The sequence below is a fragment of the Rattus norvegicus genome, chromosome 14 (genome assembly GCF_021556685.1).
Source record: "Rattus norvegicus strain SHRSP/BbbUtx chromosome 14, alternate assembly SHRSP_T2T, whole genome shotgun sequence".
Taxonomy (NCBI): domain Eukaryota; kingdom Metazoa; phylum Chordata; class Mammalia; order Rodentia; family Muridae; genus Rattus; species Rattus norvegicus.
This window is the reverse complement of record NC_141547.1, coordinates 101,087,867-101,110,662: the sequence shown is the minus strand read 5'-3', so window position 1 is coordinate 101,110,662 and position 22,796 is coordinate 101,087,867. Positions and strand designations below refer to the sequence as shown.

The 22,796-nt window shown below is 46.6% G+C and overlaps 1 protein-coding gene and 1 pseudogene across 1 annotated transcript in view; both read left to right on the top strand.

Annotated features, from left to right (window-relative positions):
• LOC102552091 (uncharacterized) overlaps positions 1-22,796 on the top strand; it is a 98,808-nt gene that overhangs the window by 70,126 nt on the left and 5,886 nt on the right. Inside the window, exons 10-12 of the mRNA XM_087584616.1 lie at positions 2,239-2,375; positions 17,752-17,812; positions 18,504-18,901. The gene's annotated coding sequence lies outside the window, so the exon portion shown is untranslated. The remainder of the gene's footprint in view (positions 1-2,238; positions 2,376-17,751; positions 17,813-18,503; positions 18,902-22,796) is intronic.
• LOC148001484 (protein SPMIP3 pseudogene) lies at positions 12,475-12,878 on the top strand (annotated as a pseudogene).

The window sequence follows — 22,796 nt, the reverse complement described above, 5'->3', positions numbered from 1 at the left end:
CGTTGGGTGGACTCTTTGAGGGTCCCCTCAATAGTATGGGAGTGGCGATAACAAGTTCCTGCCCCATGGTTATTTCATCAGCATCCTTGACCAGTGGCAGCTATGATCCAGAGGCAGATTGGACATCCTTGGGCCACTGGGTCCAGCTTCTTAGATAAATAAGCCACAGGTCTTTTCTATGGTTTCAAAGTTTGGGTGAGCACCCCTTTTTGTATCCCCCTTCTCTGATCTACATATAGGTGGAAAGGCTTATGAATGTCTAGGAGGGCCAAGGACAGCACCTCCAATAAGGCTCTTCTTAGAGTCTTAGAAGCCATGTCCATCTCAGAGGTCTATTCCATTTTCTCTTCTTAGCCCCTGGTGGCCTCATATAACAGTTTGGCTATCTCAGTGAACCCTGTTACCCAAAGTCTACAGAACCCAGCAGATACCAGAAATTCCAGTACTTGACTTGAGGTTGATGGGATTGGGATGTTAAACATGGTTTGCTTCTAGGGTGTCTGACAGCATGAGTGGGCCACCCCCCTTGAATATGTACTCCAGATAGGTGACCTCAAGTTGACAAAGCTGGGCCTTCTTAACAGACGCTCAAGTTGACTCAGCTCCTATAGCAGGTCTCCTGGGGCCCCCGGCATGTCTCCAAGTTGGGGGGTACAATACATACTGGAGCATGGTCATTTGGGGATAGGCCCACTGGTACTCAACCAAGTCTTCATGCAGTGCCTCCTCAAAGGTGGAGGGTGAGTTCTTGAGTCCTTGAGGCAGGCACGTCCAAGTCAGCTGTCCCTTGAAGACTCTAAGTCTTGACGTTCAAAGGCAAACAGAGGCTGGCTTTTGGGGGCCAGAGGCAGGCTGCAAAGCAATTTAGGGGCTGAGGCTTCCAGTAGATGTCAGGGGCAGTTTGGTTAACAAAAGCCTTGCTCATGGCTGACTGGTACTCCCTAGCTTCTGGGTCAAAAGCAGTGTGGGTCCTATGGGTTTCAGATGTCTTTCTAGATATTCCCTTGGGGCTCTCATTTTTAACCTGTATTACCTGGTTCACTTTAGATAAGTTTGTGGTCTGTCTGGCCACCTCTAGGAGCCCCCCCCCCCCCAAATCAGAATCTGGTGGTAGACCAGGAGTCTGTTTTTATCTTTAACAGCAGTGTTAAAATCTCAGCCAGGTTGAGTCCAAAAAAAGGCTGCATGGATGTCAGCCTGAATGACTGGGTGCCCTTTGCTCCCAGAACCAATTTCTGGCAGCTCTCTTGATCCTCTCTCTCTCCTCTGTGGTGAAGAGGACCTGATTGTCCCAGGTGAGTCAGCATGATTGAATCAGGAGGACCTGTGAGAGCTGATTGTCTTTCTAAAATTGGGGGGGGGGGGGCTGGGGGGAGTGGGGGTGGAGGGTGGAGGGGGTGGGGGTGGGGTTGTAACTTCTAATTATAAGGGTCATTGTTGGCAAATGACATACTGTTTCCCCTGAGCATCTGGGGTCCCGTAGCATGGAGGGGTAAGGCAGTAGCAGAGTAGGCCCTCTGTGCAGTATGGGGAGGAATGCGAGGTGGACTCCAAATGGAGTCAGGGGAGTCAGGAACTGCTCCTCCGTCTGCCTGTGCTGGCTGGGTAGGGGCAGCATGGGCAGGGGTAGGGGCAGAAACATAAGGAGGGAGGCAATGATCCTCCTCAGGAGCAGAAAGGGGAGCAAGGCCAAGGCTCAATCTCCATCAGAGAAAGGAGGGTGGGAAGAGTCGAGGCCTGTAGCACTTGTTCTGGGCAGACCCTGGCCTCAGAAGCTAAACCTTCACCCTGCAAATGATGGAGAGACGGAAAGTCCCCTCTTCAGTCTGTAAGTGAGCCATTCATTCCTGTAAGAGATGATTAGTTCACAGGGAGGAACAACCAGACCAAAGTCTTCTGTGACTCAGCAAAAGTCCTTGAAATGGTTCGGGACCAAGTCCAGTGAGATGCTTTGTGCCTGTCCCATCCTAGGAATCCAAGAAAAATTTACACAGGAGGACAAAAAGCACAAACATAATGCAGACAGTCAGACACAGGACATTCCTGGGAAAACAAAAACAAACCAAAAGGCTGTCTCAGTCAGTCATCCTCCCTGTACTCAGGAGGCCCATAGTCCCACAGCAGGTTCAGAGTCCAGATGAGAACTAGTAAGCTCTCCAGCTTCTGGTAGGGGGGTGGGAGTATTCTCCATTGCCCCTGGCCAGATGACAAAATATGTGTCTACTCTATCCCTCTCAGCCTCCAGATTAAAGCCGAAACAGAAGTAAACCCGAATCAGAACCCGATATGGACAAGACAAAAGACTACAGTGAGGCCGTACTTACAGATGGGAAAAAAACCAGGGTCTCTGGTAAATCCTGGAGGAGCCCACAAACGTAAGGGTCTATGATTCATTGAAGAGCGACACCCCAACTCAAATGCTGTGCAAATGCAAAGAGTGTTTTATTCTGCAGACGTCCAGCATGCTGGGGTCTCCCATTACCAAGACAGAGAGACACCCAAGTAAGCTTGCAGGCCTGGTTTAAAGCACATTAGAGAATTCCAGGGCAGGTGGCCTTTGCCTCACTCTATCTCTATGGACATCCCGTTTCCTGAGTGTGGGGGCTGGCTAGAAACTGTGGACCCGTTGTCCTTGCCTCAAGCCAGGCGGTGGGGCAGTTTCTAATGGCAGAGCAGTTTCTGACTGGCTGCCTGTAGCCTGGGTTTTTAAGCCCTTATCTCTCGAACTGTCCATTTGAAGTCTGTCATGGAGTCAGCCTGTCTCATCAGTTATGTAAACCATCCAGGAGAGTGAGCTCTCAAAGAGTGGTGACCAGGAGAAAGGAATGGGAATATTGCCGTCCATGTTTAAGTTTGGAGAGATGAAATCGTGCTAGAGGTAGATGGCAGGGGTGACTGTGTAACAGGGATGTACTCACTACCTCGAAGTGGAGATGTGGTTGAATGGTTCAGATTTTACTGCAATTAAAAAATGTTAGATGCTGGGGCTGGGGATTTAGCTCAGCGGTAGAGCGCTTACCTAGGAAGCGCAAGGCCCTGGGTTCGGTCCCCAGCTCCGGAAAAAAAAAAAATGTTAGATGCTTCCAGTGTGTCCCCAACAAAGCTCTGGCATTTGATCCTCTCACTCCGACTTCACAGGTCTGTGTTGCACTCTCCCATCATGCTTGGAATCTAGAATCAGCTCGAGGGTCCCTGAGTGGTGGCACAGAGGATACTAGGAGATGCTAGATGAATAGCAGAAAGGACAATTTTAGAGGGGACAATAAGCAAGGACAGGCTAAATGAGCGTCAAAAGCTCCCACACTCACTCTTTCAGTTCTCCCATGGGGACAGTCATCTAGTTCCTCAATGTCCCTGCTTAAGAAAAAAATTCCTCAAATAAGTAAGTCAGGGAAAAGTTTGTTGCATGGTGGTTCAAAGTCTCGGGACTCAATCTTATGTAACAACCTGGTCTGCTTTAAAACAAAGCACAAGGAAACAACAGTACTTTTCTGTTACATTTTCATTTCTTGGTATGTCTGTGCATGTGATTGGAGATTAGGGGACAATTTTCAGGAATCAGTTCTCTGCTTCCACCAACAGACATCTTGAGCTACGGGGCCATCTCAGGGAAACCCTGCCCCTCGTCTCCTGTTTTACCCTTTTTAAAAAAGCATTTATACATTCATTTTATTTTATGTTTGAGTTTTTTGCATATACATGTGTATACCATGTGTATGCTTGGTACCCACAGGGATCCGAAGAGGTTATGGGTTTCTCTGGGACTGGAGTTACTGATGGTTACAAATGACCATCTATGTCTACCAGAACAACAGTGCTCTTAACCATTGGACCATTTCTCCAATCCTTTTATTAAAAATACATTTGTTTTTGTTTTTGTTTTTGTTTTTTTTTTTACCTATGTTTGTTCGTTTAGTGATTACCTGTCTGTGTTCTCAAGCCCTTGTGCACATGGAGGTCAAAGGCTAACACTATGCACTTGCTTCTTTCCTACCATGCGTTCTTTCTCACTGGTACCCCCACCTGCATTTGACCTGTTAGCCACAGGACTCTGCTAAGCTGGGCTTAGTCTGTAAAAGATTTGTAAGGTTAGTTTGATTCCAGTGGCTACATATTGACCTGTACTGTATCTAACTGAGTCATCTCCCAGCATTCCCCTGTACACAGTCTATTCTTTGGAATATTCCCCTCTGGGCTGGCCTTACAATCAGACTGGTTTCCAGGGGCTCACTATATGTTTGTAAGACTGCCATAGTAAATATAAATTACATGAGGACGTTGTTTTAGACTCGGCTTCTGCACAAGGCCCATTGGATAAGACTAAATAGTCAAGATGGAGTCACTCATGGTATCTTTCCTCCAAAAAATTTGAAAGACAGATACAGATTTCCCAAACTGTAGGATAATAATGTCCTATTTTCTTGACTCTCTAGTCTGGGTTTGTGAGGAGTAACATCAGAGCAGCCAATTAACTCCTTGTTCTGTGATTTTGCCTTTGCCCACCTTGTTTGTTTGTTTATTATTTATTTATTTAATGTATATGAGTACACTGTAGCTATGTTCATGCACACCGGAAGAGGGTATTGTATCCCATTGCAGACAGATGGTCACGAGCCACCATGTGGTTGCTGGGAATTGAACTCAGGACCTCTGGAAGGGCAATTAGTGCTCTTAACCACTGAGCCATCTCTCCAGCCCACCTTTGTTCATGTTAAACAGAGTGTTGCCTGATTCTAGAATCACAAATTAAGGCAATCCCGACTCAGTGAGACCCAGTTTCAAACCAACAAACCAATCCTCAAATGTTCCCAGGTTGAAGTTTCTACCTACAGGTGTTTCCTGCTCCATGTCTCTAAATGCTGCCGCTGAAACCACAGCAACTCTCCTGGGCTCCCTCCCGAGCTCTCCACCATCTATATAGACAATGGTATCTTCTTGGCTGCCAACTTCAAGCCTTTTGCCACCTCCAAAGCTAGGACTGTAGAGGCTGGACATGGTGGGTCCGCCTTCTTCCTTCACTAATCCTCTCTCACAGAGCTCACACAGGACCCTTCCGGAGCCCAACTGTGTCCACTCAGGCGTGAGGCACATCCTTAGCCTTGGGGATTTTTCTTTACCCTTTTTACTTATTTATTTGGTTTTTGGAGACAGGGTTTCTCTGTGTAGCCTTGGCTGTCCTGGAACTTACCTGTAGACCAGGCTGGCCTTAATCTCAGCTCTGCCTCCCAAGACCTGGGATTAAAAGCATGTGTGCTACTCTACCCTGCCATGTCCAGTGGGGAGCTGCTCTTTGACCTTTGCTGAACTTTTCATTCCATGGCCAGAATTTCCCAAAGCCAATACCCAGAAGAGCTGTGAGTGGCGGGCTCTGCAGCCCACTGTCCCCAGGCTCAGTGAGACAGCTCCTGCCTTCCTGCCTTTGAGAGCCTGAGGCTAGGCTACCTGGATTTTCTCTTTCTTCCCCCTTTCTTCTATGTCCCTCAGCCACATTTTCTAGGGCTATTTCTAAGAACTAAAGGTTCATTCTGCATTTCTGGGCACTGCAATATAAAATCTCCTAGGGGCCCAGAAGCCCTCAACTCGGTATACCGCCTCCTTGTGTAGCCTAAGAGCCAGATAATGGCTCACTTTCAGTAGTCTGAGAGGGCAGTAAGGCGTTTCCTGTGGTCCCTTTACCACATCGGAAACTAGACACTGCTCTGGGTAGTAGTCTTGGGCTGGGGAGATAATACCGGAGGGAGCGCCATACTTGGCCAGCGGTCTGCCTGAGACACTCTTCTGGACTTTTAACTCCTGATTCCCCAGGACTGGCTCCCCAAGGCAGTTGTGTGACCAAGATTAGGATCGAGCCACACCCTCCATCAGCTCCTGTTTTTAAAATCACAGTTTTCATTTTCAGTAGAACATGGGAAACAACAATAAAAACATAGTCAACTGGAAGAGAAGAGGAAAAGGAGAGACTCTTTTGTGTCAAATGGCTCTCTGAGAAATTGCTCCTGTATTTAATCATAAACACATATAAATTTCCTTCCTCCCTCCCTCCCTCTCTCCCTCCTTCCTTTCTTCCTTCCTTCCTCTCTCTCCTGTTTCCTTTCTCTCTCTCTCCTCTTTCTTTCTCTCTCTCTCTTTCTTTCTCTCTCTCTCTCTTTCTTTCTTTCTTTCTTTCTTTCTTTCTTTCTTTCTTTCTTTCTTTCTGAGACAAGGTCTTTGTGGCCCTGACTGTCCTGGAACTCACTACGTGACCAGACTGGCCTGGAATATACAGAAATCTGTCTGCCTCTGCCTCTCAAATGCTAGGATTAAGGCACGTGATACTGTGCTTGGCTTAAATTTATCAAGTTTTTAGTTCCTCTTAGACCACTGCATAGCCTGAAAGTTTCCTTTGAGAAGGAAGCCTGCTTTCTCAGGGCAGAACAGGCTTCTTCCTATTGACCTGTGTCCTACTTCCTTCATTCAGCCTAAGGACTCCGGGCCATAAAATGAGGGCCCTTGAAGAGTTGTCCCTGCAGCAGCTGTGGAAGCCACCAAGGTAGCAATTACTCTTGTGCTGCCACCAACTCTATCTCCAATGTTCAGACAGCAAAGACATCAAGGGACAATGAAGTTTTGTGTTGCAATTTCTAAAAATAAGACTTCCTAATTTTGAGATGTATTGAGATTTCCTTTGGTTTTACAAAATCGCTCACATGCCCTTCTCTTCTGCCTGCTCTCAATGGTCAGTCACACTGCTACCCTTCTCGTGATAGGCTAACCCAAGAAAGCTCTCTGTGAACCCCTTTGCCACCTTCCTCTGACTGTGGGAGGCCACTTGCCTTATCTCAGTTGGCTGGGCCCATCACAAATACCACAGGATGAGTAGCTTCACCACAGGCGTCTGCTTCTCTCTCGATGCTGGACGCAAGACAGTACTGTGGGCTTCATTGCTGGAGTCCCTTCACTCAGAGGACAAGCCCACCATTAGGAGACCACTGTCACAACCACAGCTACCCAGAGTCATCTCCCAAAAGCTTTGATGCCAAATCCAAGGAGTCAGAGTTTCAGCCTGGGTTGTCAGGATGCACAGGCTCCCTTCCCAGCCTTCAGGTAGTCCCTGGTGCCTACTCATAAGATTCCCAGGAGTAACTAAAATGCTGCCAGATTCCCTCTTATCTTCCAGAACTAACAGAAAGAAGGGCCTCCCAAAATTATTACCCTGGATGCTAGTTTTTGACAGTGCTTTTTGAGGAACCCCAAGAATAGCCTTCGTCTTCAAGAAAGTACTCTTGGAAGAGCCCTTCCGGGAGAAGGAAGCTCTAAGAAGGTGACCTCAAGCTGCCCTCTGTGCTATTCTGAAGATAATCCCACGCAGCTACGTGCTAAAATACATTAAAATGCACAGTGACTGCCTGTTCTCAGTTCCCCCGCTTCTGAATTATTATTCATAAACATGCTTCTTCACCAGAAAAGCACTAAGTCAGACTTTGCCATGACATGTTCGATTCTAACCAGGACACAGGGTGGTGAGGTGGCCATGGGTGAGTCTGTGTTATAGCTCTGGCCTTTTTTTTTTTTTTTTTTTGGTTCTTTTTTTCGGAGCTGGGGACCGAACCCAGGGCCTTGTGCTTCCTAGGTAAGCGCTCTACCACTGAGCTAAATCCCCAGCCCCAGCTCTGGCCTTTTAAAACTCTTGTCTTTGTTGCTATGATATTGATGGTTTCATTGTTTATATAAGAGTAATAGATAATTACAGCCAACATGTATTGAATTCTTTACTTGTGCCCAAACATTTAATCATTAAAGAAGTCTCATGAGATGGATATTTTTGTCCATGAAATATCAAATAATCTAATTTCTTTCCTGCTCTTCAGATTCTGAGGACATCCTAGTAAAGAACAAGTCTTTACTATTGTTTGGTTGGATTTTAAACTTATTTTATTTTATGTATGTGGGTGTTTTGCTGCATGGAAGTCTGTTTTACTGCATGCAAGTCTGTTTTGCTGCATGGAAGTCTGTTTTGCTGCATGGAAGTCTGTTTTGCTGCATGGAAGTCTGTTTTGCTGCATGCAAGTCTGTTTTGCTGCATGGAAGTCTGTTTTGCTGCATGCAAGTCTGTTTTGCTGCATGCAAGTCTGTTTTGCTGCATGCAAGTCTGTTTTGCTGCATGCAAGTCTATTTTGCTGCATGCAAGTCTGTTTTGCTGCATGGAAGTCTATTTTGCTGCATGTAGGTCTGTTTTGCTGCATGGAAGTCTGTATAGCATGTGCATGCCTGGTGTCTTTAAAGGTCAAGAAAAGGCTTTGAACTCCCTGGGACTAAGTGACAGATGGTTGTGAACCACCATATAGGAGCTGAAAACTGAACTCTGGTCCTCTGCAAGAGCAGCAATTGCCCTTAATTGCTGAGCCATCTCCCCAGCCTGTTGGGTTGTTGTTTGTTTGTTTGTTTGTTTGTTTGTTTTTTGAGACAAGATCTTGGTTTCTATTTAGTCCAGGATGTTCTGGAGCCTGGGAGCGACCTGCCCCTGGCTCCTGAGGTTCTAGGAATGAGCCACCATGTCCAACTAGAAGGAATCTTTATTGTTCTCTAAGGGTTGCCACTGAGATCAAGAAAGAGAAGAGGGAGAGTGTGTCATAGAGACAGAGAAAAATGAAAATAAAGATGCGGAGAAGGGCTGGAGAGGAGGAGAAAGTAGGGGAGGAAGAGGAGATAAGGAAAAGTAAGGGGGGAGATGGGGAAAGGGTGGGGGCAGCAAGCCCTGGTTAGAGGAGAGAAAAATATTTTCCAGTTCTGGTGTGAACCTTTCTTCCCCATCCAGGAAAAACTTGGCACAGAATGACAGCATAATTCAACTTGGATAGCACGCAATCAGGTGCAAGATATGCTTGGTGGCAAGATATTATTTCATGTGTCAGTAAGGGAGACTCAGGATGAGAAGGGGTGGGGGAGTGGGGGGGCTGGGAGAAAACCTCTGAGAGGTGCCGCTGTTGAAGATATCCTGGTTTCAAACAAACAGAGCTTTTCACAGTCAGATTTTCATCTCTTTGGTTTGGGCTTTATTTGGTTTGTAATCTGAAACTCTCAGTCCTTCTAAATGTTGGAATTGCAGATCTGTTCCCCCAAGCCTGGTTCTGCTTTGTTTCGAATGCATCAGTATCCCAGGTTCCAGAGCTGAGCTGATGAGGCTGTAGCATTTGCTTAGTGAGTTTGACCCCCAGCACTGCAGACGCAATTGTTTTATAAAAGAGAAAACTGTCTGGGCACGGTGGCAGATGGCTTTTATACCAGCACTTGGAGTCTGGAGGCAGGAGGATCTCTGTGATTTTGAGCCCAGCCTGATCTACATTGTAAGTCCCAGGCCGGCCAAGGCTACATAGTGAGACCCTGGTGGGGTGAGAGAGAACAAGCACGGAAGAACATGAACAAACATGGAGTGGGCCCTTGAGAGGTGGCCCAGCCGCTAAGAGCACTGGCTGTTCTTGCAGAGGACCCAGATTAGCTTCTCTGGGTCATGGCAACTCCAGATCCCAGGGGATCGTAGCCCTCTTCTGGCCTTTTCAGGTACTACATGAAGTGTGTGGCGTGCATATATACGCACAGATAAAATACTCATACACATAAGATAAAAATAAATTAAGAAAAGAGGAAGATGCTGGTTATAGTGGCCCCTGCCTTGAATCCTAGCACTTGGGAGCAGAGGCAGGTGGATCACTGTGAGTTCTACACAGCAAATCTAGGAGAGCCAAAAGAAAAAGAGGAAGAGGGAGCTGGCAAACTGGTATCTTAGAGAGTTGCATGAGCTCTGGCGATCACGAATACTAAACAGCACTGAGGTTCTAGCCCCAGGCAGCTTGATGCCCAGACAGTGCATTCTACAGGGTCTAACATTTCTATTTGACTGAAAATCATTGGTCAAACAGGATTTTATCAGATTGTGGTTAGTAATAAAATTACTTTTTTGTTTGTTTGTTTGTTTGAGCCAGATTCTGCCATCCAGATTGGCCTCCAACTCACTCTGTAGCTCGAGATCACCTTGAACTCTGGATCACCTGACTCTGCCTCCCAAGTGGCAGGATTTCAAGGGTGAGCCACTGTACCTGACTCCAGACATGACTTTTGGAGTCTAAGTATACAGCTTGGAATACATCACTCTCCAGAGCCTGCTGTTCAACCTGGAGAAAATGAAGGCCTGAGCCTCGTGGTTCAGAATCCCTTTCTCCTCTCCCGAATTATCACGAGTCAAATAAGGATAGGAAGGTCAAATACAGTGTTAAGGCCTTAAAAAGAAAAAAAATCAGATTTGTCACCATCATGAAACAAGTGCTCTCCTTCTGTATTAACAGAAAGAAAGATGTTTTGTGACTCACAGAGGTAGAATGCCAGCCATGTTCTAAGACCAAGATTAAATGTGTAAAATGTCAATAGATCAGCAGACCATGTCCACAGGTAACATTATATAACCTCCTTATTCCTCCCAACAGCCCTGACTCTCCAGGCACAGAGCCCACACTCTCACTTTTTTTCCCTTTTAGATAGGGTCTTTCTATGTACTTGTAACCATCCTGGAACTTGCTATGTAGACCAGGCTGGCCTTGAACTCACAGAACTCCTCTTGTCTCTACCCCCTGAGTATTGGGATTAAAATCATGCACCACCAAGACTGGCCTATTTTAATAAGCCGCCCCATCCTTACAAAGACCTCTCTCCCAGAATGAACACCCCTCCCACCCCCAAAATCAAAACTCTGCAAGATGACATCCAAACAGGTCTGTCTGTCTTTCTGAGAATCAATCGCTAGTCTCCTGACAGACTTACTGGCTATTTTCTTCTAGACCGTCATCATAATTCTGATTTTCTTTCCCCTTACTTTGCAAGGAAGAATACATCTTTTAAGCAGCCGTTTGGCCCTCTGAGGGCAGTTATAATGTACCTTATATGAGCAAATTGTCATGTGGTGGTTGAGCTCATGACATGCTGACTCTGCAAGAAGCCTTTCTTCTCTCCCACTTTAGACCAAGGCATGTTTGTCTCAAAGCGTCCACCAGGGCCCTTTGTTTGGGATTGGGTGGCATGCAGAGGAGAGGGCACCAAAGCAGCCCCTGTAAAACCACTGTGTTTTGGAGAAGAGCTATCAGGGAAATCGTGTTTATCAGAGGTTACTACTTTGTATCTCTTGGTATAAAAATGCCGGCAGCGGGAACAGGACACTGGCAGCTCAATTTTTGGAAGCTTATCCTTCGAGATGGTAACTCCAGTTCACAACTCACCAGTTCACAACTCACGCTTTCTCCAGTCTTTTCTGCTGGATGTTTGCAAGTTTCCGACTTATGTCAGTATCGTTACTGTGTCTGTGCTCTCTCGTCCTTCCCTCCCTCCTCACCCCATCCCCCTCTCTTTGTCTCTCTGCTTGCTGCTCCTTGTTTCCTTACTGCTCTAGTCAACTAGCGTTTGTGACTCAGTTAAGCATCCACAAGTAATACTTGATACCTCGTAGGCCATCCTGCAGGAACACACAGGGCAGGTGTGTGCTGGTGACTAGTTTAGCTTTTATGGGTTTTAAAGTTCTGATCACCAGATGCCTTCCCTTGCCTTTAGTATGTAACCCATAGAAAAGTACCTTGGCAGCGTGGTCTACTATGTTGTTGTCCGTTTGTAGCTCTCAGGCTCTGCTCTGGCACGGACATTCCCAGTGTGTGGTGACTACTGCCTTCCCTCGCAGGCTGACTTAGCTCGAGCACCCACCTCTCACATAGCTCTGATGGGTCACTGTGCAGAATGTCTATGAACCAGACACAAGGGAGCCTGGAGCAGTGCTGAGGGTCACAACCTTTCTTTGCCAAACTTGCCAAGTATGAAGAATTGACTCCCCATAGAGGCCACTGCTAGAGGTCACCCATAAAGTGCAAAGTGTCATAGGGGAATTTGGTTTTTGAGGGGAAGAAGGGAAAACTGAAACACACATCTTACTCCTCTAAACTCCAAACTAGCCTTGAACTCTTTGGCAATCCTCCTGTCTCAATCCCCTGAGGAACAGAATTGCAGGCATAAACCATCATACCAGATTTAAGGCGAGGGGGATATATAAGACAGGGTCTCACTTTGTAGCTCTGGCCTAAAACTGGCTGTGTAGATCAGGCTGGCTTTGAACTCATAGAGATATTCTTGCTCTGCCTCCTTAATAAGGTTTAATTTGCAAAGAAAAATATATTTTCAAAGCCATCTTTTCTGTTTTGCAATAACTCAAGGCTGAGAATCGTCTGTGTTTTGGAACGACACCCTCTGGGTGCACCAATATGAATCAGGAAATGTCTGAGCTCAATTGTGTCATATAGTAATTTTCATGGGTGTCTGGGCTTTCCCAGAGTGAATACACATGTGCGGGTGTGTAGTTTAAAGATTCTGTGCGGAGAAGGAGGAGGGAGATGCCATGGGTTAGGAGTCAAGAGAATGTGGCTCTGAGGGCTGGCCAATTGGAGTTAAGAGCAGCCCAGATGAAACATGATGACCATGTGACTATGAGAATTTGTAGAGCGTTGCCCACTGGTTCACCTAGGCTGCGTGTTACTCACCAAGAAAGGGATATCAAAGGATATTACCCTGGGCAACCGGTGAGACTCCATTTTGATTACATGTGAGGAAGGCTCCAAGACTGTCAAGGCCTACAGACGTGTGGCATAATGAAACGATTTACCAAAGAGACTACTTACTCCCCACCACTTTATGAGATTGGTTGGGATCCGAAACTAAGGCATGATTTCATCGAATCCTAGACCAGAACCAGAAGTCTACTGCTGTGGTGGGAGGAACGGCTTTGCAAGAAGCACTTTTTAAAACTAAAGGCAAATTGTTTGGGAAATCAAGATCCAACCTTGAGAACATGTCATCTGTTGGAGGGGAGAGCTTGTGAGGTGCAGTTCACTGCTTGCCTGCAACCCCACCACACAGAGGTGAAATAAAAATGTCGTCGGTGTCATAATGTTAAAAAAAAAAATTCTGTGCTTGAGAATAGTGAGTAGCCCTGGTGGAGGTGGGGAAGGTCCCAGGGACAACCTCTGTCTTCCTCACTGTTATCTGCAGGGCATGATCCGAAGGAAACCCTTCGGTTGGGTGGAGCACTGCTCTCAGGGACTAAACCTTGAGTCTCAGAAGCCCTGGCCCAGTGGTTTAATATCATCTCATCTGGAAATAAGTCAAGACTCATTCTGACACAGCATGTAAGATGCTGTTACACTGTGCACAGCTAGACTCCTGCCTGAGAGACCACAGTGGTCTTGCTGGCTAGGGTGACTGTAGAGGTAAAGAGCATGGAAAGAAAGGGAGTCCCCTTCACTGGCAGCTTCCTGAGAGGATAAAAGAGCACTTTTACACCCAGAAACGCATACACACAGATACACACATACAGACACACGCACAGGCACACACAAACACACAGACAGACACATGCACAGGCACACACAAACACACAGACAGACAGACACATGCACAGGCACACACAAACACACAGACAGACAGACACATGCACAGGCACACACAAAAACATACAGACAGACACATGCACAGGCACACACAAAAACATACAGACAGACACATGCACAGGCACACACAAACACACAGACAGACACATGCACAGGCACACACAAACACACAGACAGACACATGCACAGGCACACACAAACACACAGACAGACACATGCACAGGCACACACAAACACACATACAGACACATGCACAGGCACACACAAACACACAGACAGACACATGCACAGGCACACACAAACACACAGACAGACAGACACATGCACAGGCACACACAAACACACAGACAGACACATGCACAGGCACACGCAAACACATACAGACAGACACATGCACAGGCACACACAAACACACAGACAGACACATGCACAGGCACACACAAACACACAGACAGACACATGCACAGGCACACACAAACACACATACAGACAGACACATGCACAGGCACACACAAACACACAGACAGACACATGCACAGGCACACACAAACACACAGACAGACAGACACATGCACAGGCACACACAAACACACAGACAGACAGACACATGCACAGGCACACACAAACACACATACAGACAGACACATGCACAGGCACACACAAACACGCAGACAGACATACACAAACACTCACATAACAGAGACATACACATACACAGACACACACAGACACAGATATACAGATGCATGCACACACACAGACACACATACACAGATACACACACAGACACACAGAGACACACAGACTGACATACACAGACACGCACAGGCACACACACATATACACAGAGTAAATATTAGTAATTAATATCAGAATAAAAGCCTGTGTTTGCTGGGGCTAGGGCTATCAAGGAAAGTGGAACAGAAATGGCCGGACAGCTCTAAAACCACCATACTTTGTGAACTTAGAGTTATTCAGTAAATTCTGATGTTGTAGAAAGACACACACACATCCGCCTATGTGGCTGACAGCCGAGTTAATGGGAGGAGGTGTTGGGGTTGATGCATGGGCCCTGGCAGCCCTTACAAACCAGGGCCCCTGTCCTCAATACTCCAGTTAAGGGGACAGTAAAAGTGAAAATCAGAAACGGGATTTATTCAATGTAGCTGCATTGGGAAGAGAATTGACTAAAGACACCCAGTGCCCCCCCCCCCCCAGATCCCCTGTCTGTCTCCTGACTCGAGGTTTGAGTTTAAACAGACGTGCACCACTGGCCAAGGTGGGTCCCTGCTCATCATTGACCCATCTTTGTCTCTGATCATGGTCTCTCCAGCGAGGCAGTTTGATGAGCTCTCAGAAGTATGTGAAATCTTTCCAAGACCCGAGCTCCCAAGAGACTCCTGGGAAATTCCATTCCATGGGGTCCATTGTCTCCGTGGGCCAATAACAAGAGGAAAGGCACACGCTCTGTCTAGAACCACTTCCTGTTGCCGGGGAAGCACAGGATTCCTGCTATGCCTCAGGAATGTTCTTTGGAGGCAGATGCCCTACTAGGGAGTGGAGGAGGAGGATTTAATGGGTGGTGTGACTCTTTTGTTATTTTCATTTGAGTGCTGATATGTAGTTTGCTTAACTATATCCTAAAGGCTTCCATGGTAAAGGCTTAGTCCCCAGCAAGCTTCAGTCTGGGGATAGGAGAAACCATTTGAGGCAGTGTCTCACTATGGAGGAGCCTAATGGCTTTGAAGCTGCAGTTCTCCTGGGAGGCAAGCATGCACCAGCGCACCCAGCAGATGGTGGAAACTTTAGGAGGTGGGGTCTAGAGGGCATGTCTTCACATCTTTGGGGGGCATGCCCTTAAGGGGCTAGCGGGAGTCCGGCCCCTTCTTGATGTTCTTTGCTTCCTGGTTTTGAAATGAGCCAAGTAGAGCATCCCCAGTCACCCAGCAACCGTGCCACAAATGGTGTCCTGGAATCTAAAGTACTCTCCTGTTAGAAGTCTCAGACATTTCTATTGTGATAGAAAGATGACTATATTTTCCAAAGTCCCTTTTACGAAGCAATCACTACTTGATTAAAAAGAGCCCTGAACTTGAAAGCTTCATTTCTTGTACCAACAGCGCTGTGCTATTGCTGGGATGCAGCCCTTTTGGTCTGGTGGCAGTGAGGCAACTCCAGGGACATTTCCTTTCTGAGCACCATTTTCCCATCAGCTGTTGAGGCCACATGGGGTCAGTTCCTATATCGCTGCCGTTTTCTTTGCAGTTCCCAGATGGGAAGGAAGTCTCATCTTCCTACCGCCCCGGGGAGCCACAAGGTCTTAGTAGGAAGTCAGCAGCGTAGGAGAAAGATTTGTGAGGGGGAGGGGGGAAGGTAGACTCTCCCACGCAGCTTCACACAAACCACAGAGCCACTGTGAGCCTCAGTGTCTTCATTTGTAAAATAAACGCAACAAGCACAACAACTTCTAGGGGTTTTTGTTTCTTTGTTTCATTTGAGGACCAAATGTAATATTTTCCTTAAAAGCGTTTGTGAGCTGGGAAGAGTCATGAATATTCATCTCAGAAAGCACTTAGGTTTGGGAGAGGATCGGGTAGGGGCAGGGGACTGGGTAATTTTCGATATTCATAATTTGGGCTCCAAATTGGAAATTTTAAAGATCTCTGTGTTTTGCCACCAGCCTCTAGTGAAAGTTCACTGTGTGGTTGTGGTTACAGGTGCAGGCTGCCACTGTGATCATAGTCCTTGGGGACGGATGGTCAGGATGGTTGGGAGGGGGCTTCTTCCTTCCTGCCACCCCACCCTGTGGTTAAACAGGCTTGTGTGATGTGAGGAGAACTCTGATAAGTAAGTTCCTGTGGAACTAATTTGAGGCTTGGGAGGTGTTTTTCTGCTGGCTAGTGCTATATGCCTTTTCTTGCAAGAGAGGAGACCCTCGGGGCTGGGGATTTAGCTCAGTGGTAGAGCGCTTACCTAGGAAGTGCAAGGCCCTGGGTTCGGTCCCCAGCTCCGAAAAAAAGAACCAAAAAAAAAAAAAAAAAAAAAAAAAAAAAAAGAGAGAGGAGACCCTCAAGGACAGTCACTTGAAGGTGGCTGTCGCCCTGTAACCCTGCTAGTGCAATGCTTACCTAGCCTTCCCTCTAGGTTAAGAAGATGGGAGAGGGTTTTCCCACTCATTCACACAGGGTCAGAGCTACATCTGTGGACATAGAAGCAGTCTTCTCCTACAGCTCTGGGAACTGCCAGATGGTAAGACTCAAGAGCTTGAGACAGCACAGGAAAGCTCTCTCTGGCAGAGGGCTGCCCAGGAGGACCAGGCACGAGAGGCAAGCAGTCTTGACTGGAGATGGTGGGTGTGGTGGTTTGTATACACTTGGCCCAGGGAGTGGCACTATTAGAGGGCATGGCCTTGTTGGAGTGGGTGTGGCCTTGTTGGAGTGGGTATGGCCTTGTTGGAGTGGGTGTGTCACTGTGGGCATAGACTTTAAGACCCTAGTCCTGGAAGTCAGTCTTCCACTAGCAGACTTCAGATGAAGATGTAGAACTCTAAGCTCCTCCTGCACTATTCCTGCCTAGATGTTGCCATACTCCCGCCTTGATGATGCCAAACTGAACCTCTGAACCTGTAAGCCAGCCCCAATTAAATGTTGTCCTTCATAAGACTTGCATTGGTCATGGTGTCTGTTCACAGCAGTAAAACCCTAACTGAGACAGTGGGGAATATTTTAAAAGGACTTTACTAGCCCTACCTTCTAACAGAGCCTGTCCAACTAGCCAATCTATTTCTCCCTTTGTGCATTGTGCATTTCTTTTTGGACTGTTAGAGATGGTTTTTCTTTTATGCTAATAATTTCAAAATTACATACCATCAGTCCTTCATGTTTGCATATTTTATATCCATGGATTCTAACCGTGGCCCCATAATCTTTTTTTTTAAATTTATGTCTGGATCCAACATGTAGGACTTTATTCCTTTTCCCCTTAGATTCATTTGTTTTATTTTATGTGTATGAGTATTTCGCTTACACACATACCTTTGTACCATGTGCATCCTGGGAATGGAGTTATGGATGGTTGAGAGTTGTCATGTGGGTGCCGGGAATCACACTGGCTTCTCTGCAAGAATAAGTGCTGTTAATCACTGAGCAACCCTCAGACTCTACTCTTGTTTCCTTACCTTTACGTGCATCCATAGTGTATTAGATATAATCATTAGACACGATTAAAGCATGGGAGAGGATTTTGTATGTTATGTATAATCATGACTTATAATTTATTTGTTGTTGTTTCTGTTCTTCAGATTTTTGTTGTCCAGCCTGGCCTGAGCCTCCCTCACACAGGAGAGAAGGACAGAGAACAAGGTCTGGAAGATTCCATACAAAGGCTGAAAAATATCAAATGAGGAATATCTGTTATCAAATAAAAAGGCCAGACGCTCCCTAGTGCTACACACACACACACACACACTCACACACACACATTCACACACACACTCACACACACTCACACACATACTCACATATACATAGACACACACACAGACACACACACTCACATACACACAGACACACACACTCACATACACACACAGACACACATACTGACACATATACACACAGAGACACACACAGAAAGACATACACATACACCTACACACACACACATACAGAGACACGACACACACAGACACACACAGACACACACAGAGACAGACAGACAGATAGACACACACACACAGTGGAGCCACTGATGTAGCCCATTGGCATTCAATGGGGTTTGAAAATGACTGGTACCGCGCATTGTAAAGCACACACCCCTGGGCAGAGCTGTAATGGTGATGAGACATGAATGGCGCACACCTGTTGCAGCACATGCCTGCACTATACAAAGGACTCGCAAAGCCCCAAACATGACGTCAAAGCAGCATCCTTTGCTTGGCGTCTGCTGTTTACTCAGGCAGGTTTCCTTTCTTGGAAGTGTGTCTCTGTTTCCTGACAAATTGCCGGTGTTTCTGTTGTCATCCATGTGTTTCTGTCCAATCCCTTCTTCTAGGACATAAGAAAATGTCAATCCCAGAAGATGCCCACTGAACCCCAATATCAGCGTCATCAAGACCCCCTGCCTCAGCCTTCTGAGAGCTTCAGTTATCACTGAGCACCACCGTGCTTCCTTTCCCCCACTTCAGAACCCGGGGTTTACTGCATGCAGGGAACTATAAACTGTAGTCTGAGAAGAGGAACCTTAATTAAGAAGACACCTCTATCGCGTTGGTGTGTAGGCAAGCCTGTGAGGCATTTTCTTGATTCTACACCCTGGAGAGTTGGTTCTGGAGTGTACAAGAAAGCGTATAGGGCAAGCCAGAAAGCAGCATCTCTTCTTCAGTACAGCGTACAGATTCCTGTGCTTTGGTGACGCCGTGCTGTGCTGTTTTTATCACAATAGAGGACAAGGTAGGACAAATATATAACAGGTTTTGATTTGGGGTGGGGGTTTTTGTTTGTTTCTTTCTTTGTTTTTAGACAGAATTTTATGAAGCCCAAGCTAGCCTTGAACTCAGTAAGTAGTCAACAGTGATCTTGAACTCTTTTTTTTTTTAAGATTTTATTTATTTTATGTATGTGACTACACTGTTGCTGTCTTCAGACACACCAGAAGAGGGCATCAGATCACTCTATAGATGGTTGTGAGCCACCATGTGGTTGCTGGGACTTGAACTCAGGACCTCTGGAGGAGCAGCCAGTGCTCTTAACCTCTGAGCCATCTCTCCAGCCCGATCTTGAACTCTTGCTCCACATTCAAAGGGCTGTAATAACAGCGAGTGCCATCACGTTCAGCTCCAAAACATGTGACCTTTCACTTTAATAAGGCTACTGTAGCCCTTGGTTTCTTTATAATTCTGTGCTATAGCTTAAGGTTTTTCTTCCTCTCATTGCCCAAATTGCTGGGCAATGAATATTCTCATGTTTCTCCTTTGTCCGTGGGCTCTGGGATGCTTGACTTTGATTATCAACTTGACTGGATGAAAAGCTATCAATGTTCTGTAAAAAAGCACCTCTGAGTGTGTTTGTGGGATAACTTGTGGGGAGAGATGTCTACCATGAATGCGAGTAGCATTGTCCAACAGACTGTGAGCTGAGATGAGGGGAAACTGGAGGAAGAAAACAGCAAGCCTTTTCTCCAGGAGAGGAAGTGAGCCTGTCAACGTTGCCATGGTCATTAATGCTAGACTTCACCCAGCTCTGGGAAGCCCCTGAGCCTTTGACCTTCTAGTGGAACTCTAAGGCAGTCAGACTTTTGGACTAAACAGCTACTGGGCTCTTTGTCTCTTCAGCATGTACACAGCCCTAATAGGACCTCCCTCCTACCCTTATTCTGTAAGCCAATCCAACAGAGCCCTTTATACCACTCGATTAATTCTGTTCCTCTAGAGAACCTTAATACAAGTTCTTTGAACTAATCTAAGTTTTTAATTAGAATATCATGGTTTTAGTTCCAGAATTAAAAAAAAAAAAAAAAAAGGATGGGTCTAGGATAAAAGCTGTCCTTCATGCATGCTCGACAAACATTCTACCACAAGCCATATCCCCAGCCTCAGAAATAATGGTTATGAGGCAAACTGTAACACTGCCCTCAATTACAAGGACTAGTCCTCAAGTCCTATGATGAGAAAAGCACAAGACAGAGGTGAAGCCTTCCTATGAAGAGCCCTCAACGTGACAGGAAATGGAGCATTGCTCTGTAAGCCACTGAACTTCAAAGGGCACAGCCTGAGAGCGAGGATGTAGCTCAGTTGGTAGACGTCCTGTTCAGTGTGCTTTAAGCCTTGGGTTCAGTCCCCGGCACTCCACAAACTGAGTGACACTGGGTCTGTGATCTCAGGCAGGCAGGAGGATCAGTTATTCTTGGGTGCTGTGGTAGTTTGAGTAAGAATGTCCCCCATAGGCTCCTGTATTAGAGTGTTTAGTCATTAGAGAGTAGAACTACTCGACAGGGATTGAGGGATATGGACTTGTGGGAGGAAGTGTGTCACCGAGGGTGGGCTTGGAGATTTCAGAAGCCCAAGCCAGGCCCAGTCTTTTCTCTTGCTGCTGCCTGTGGATCTGGATGTAGAACTCTCAGCTCCATAGCCTGTGTGCCGCTATGCTTCCCTCCATGCTAGACTGAACCTCTGAACCTGTAAGCCAGTCCCAGTGAAATGCTTTCCTTTATAAGAGTTGCCACGGTCATGGTGTCTCTTCACAGCAACAGAACTCTGCAAAACAGAGCTGCATAGTAAGGCAAGGTCATCCTGGGTGACATCAACAATGTCCTGTCTCAACAACTCCAAACTCTCAAACCAAACCAACAACAACAGCAAAAACCCTTGCCTACATTGGTACACTTAGCTCTTGCTAGAGCGAGGTTTAGCTATGATCGTTCTCCAACACAGTTCCAGAGACGGTAATGAGCCAGCCCTAGGGTCACGCAGCTGCGAAAGAACTCTGGTTCAGCCCCATGTGATCTGAGCTGTCTCTGTTGTTAGCCGCGCTATTTATTCATTTATTTATTTATTTATTACCATTTTTTTTTGTTTGTTTGTTCATTTGTTTTGAGACAGGGTCTGGCTATGTCATCCCAGTTCATGTTGACCTTGTGATGCCTCTGCTTCAGGCTCCCAAGTGCTGGGATTACAGTGTGTCTTACCACAGCTTCTGCCCTTTCTACTTTATCTATCTATTTATCTATCTACACACACACACACACACACACACACACACACACACACACACACACACACACACGAGTGTTTTGTTTGCATGTATCTACGTACACCACATTTAGGACATATTATTTCCTAAAGCTGGATTGACAGATCATTGTGAGCCGCCATGTGAATGCTAGGTCACCCAGGTGACCCAGGTCCTTTGGAAGAGCAGCAAGTGCTTACTCTTAACCACTGGGCTATCTCCCCAGTACCCCCTCATTTTACCTTTTAATTCCCATGTCACTGGGTCATGGTGTGAGACCCGAGGTCCTGAGCACCTGAAGAGAGAAACAGGAATTCAAAGGGATAAGAAATTGTCAGAAGTACAGAAACTCAGTAAACGGTCACAGAAAACGCCTCTAAGGTTAAGAGAAATTTGCCTCTGAAAATGACCTACTAAGTTCTAGGCCTGACAGAAAAAAGGCATACATACATTTAGGGATACCCTATAAAATTCCTTAGCTGTCGGGCTAAAGAGGAATTTGTACAAGCTTCCAGATAAGAAGAATGAGTAAGTTACGGATGAGTTAGAAGGCCAGCTTTTCCCTGGGGCAAGGAAACCAGATGCTATAGAACTTTCTCCCCAGCAGTGGAAGAGGAGGCCTCTCACTCAGCCAGGTCTGTCCGGTGAGAGTGATTTTGTTGGATAAGATATGGCTCCGGAAGCACATACCCTATACAGGAAGGGCCTTGTCCAAGCAACAAAGAAAGCGAGAGGAGAATCTTCTTTATTTTCTGTTTTGGGACATTGTGTCACAGTGCAGCCTTGACTGGAGCTTGTTCTGTAGACCAGGCTGGCCTTGACCTCACAGGGAGATCCCCCTGCCTTGGCCTTGCAAGTGCTAGAACTAAAGGCATGCACTCTCACGCCCAGCCAGAAGAAGCATAAAAGAACAACGAAAGGAGTGAATGTGAGAGCTAACACTCAGGCATTGCACACCTGGATGTCACGCACATGATTTATGACTATGGTGGGGAAGTTGTAAATGTCCCAGGATGATCTGGTCTGGCAGACAAAAGTGCATTTGCGTGCTGAAATGTTAAGGGATGTTTTTTATTGTTTTATTAACAGACTCGAGAACTGTAACCTAATGAGTTGTCCTCTGAATAGAGGTGATGAGACCCCTTTTTCCTGAAGAGGATGGCTCTTACTTACCATTTCACCCTCACCAAGTGCACCTTACTGACAACATCATGCAGACAGCTCACTACGAACATAGGCTCCTGTGGGCTGAAGCTTTGCCCTGGGTTTAAAGACCCGAGTCTCAAAAATACTTTAAACTGTGGCAGTCACATGCTGTGCAGAGAGGATAAGGGAAGTGCCTGCCATGGAGGCATGGGGCTTGAGATGTGTGTTTTCATCAGTGCCTACAGCGGTGCCTGCCTGCTGTGCCTGCCTGGGGTGCCTGCTGCTGTGCCTGCCTGCTGTGCCTGCCTGGGGTGCCTGCTGCTGTGCCTGCCTGGGGTGCCTGCTGCTGTGCCTGCCTGGGGTGCCTGCTCCTGTGCCTGCCTGCTGTGCCTGCCTGCTGTGCCTGCCTGCTGTGCCTGCCTGCTATGCCTGCCTGTCTACTATGCTTCCCCACCTTGATGGTGATGGGTTC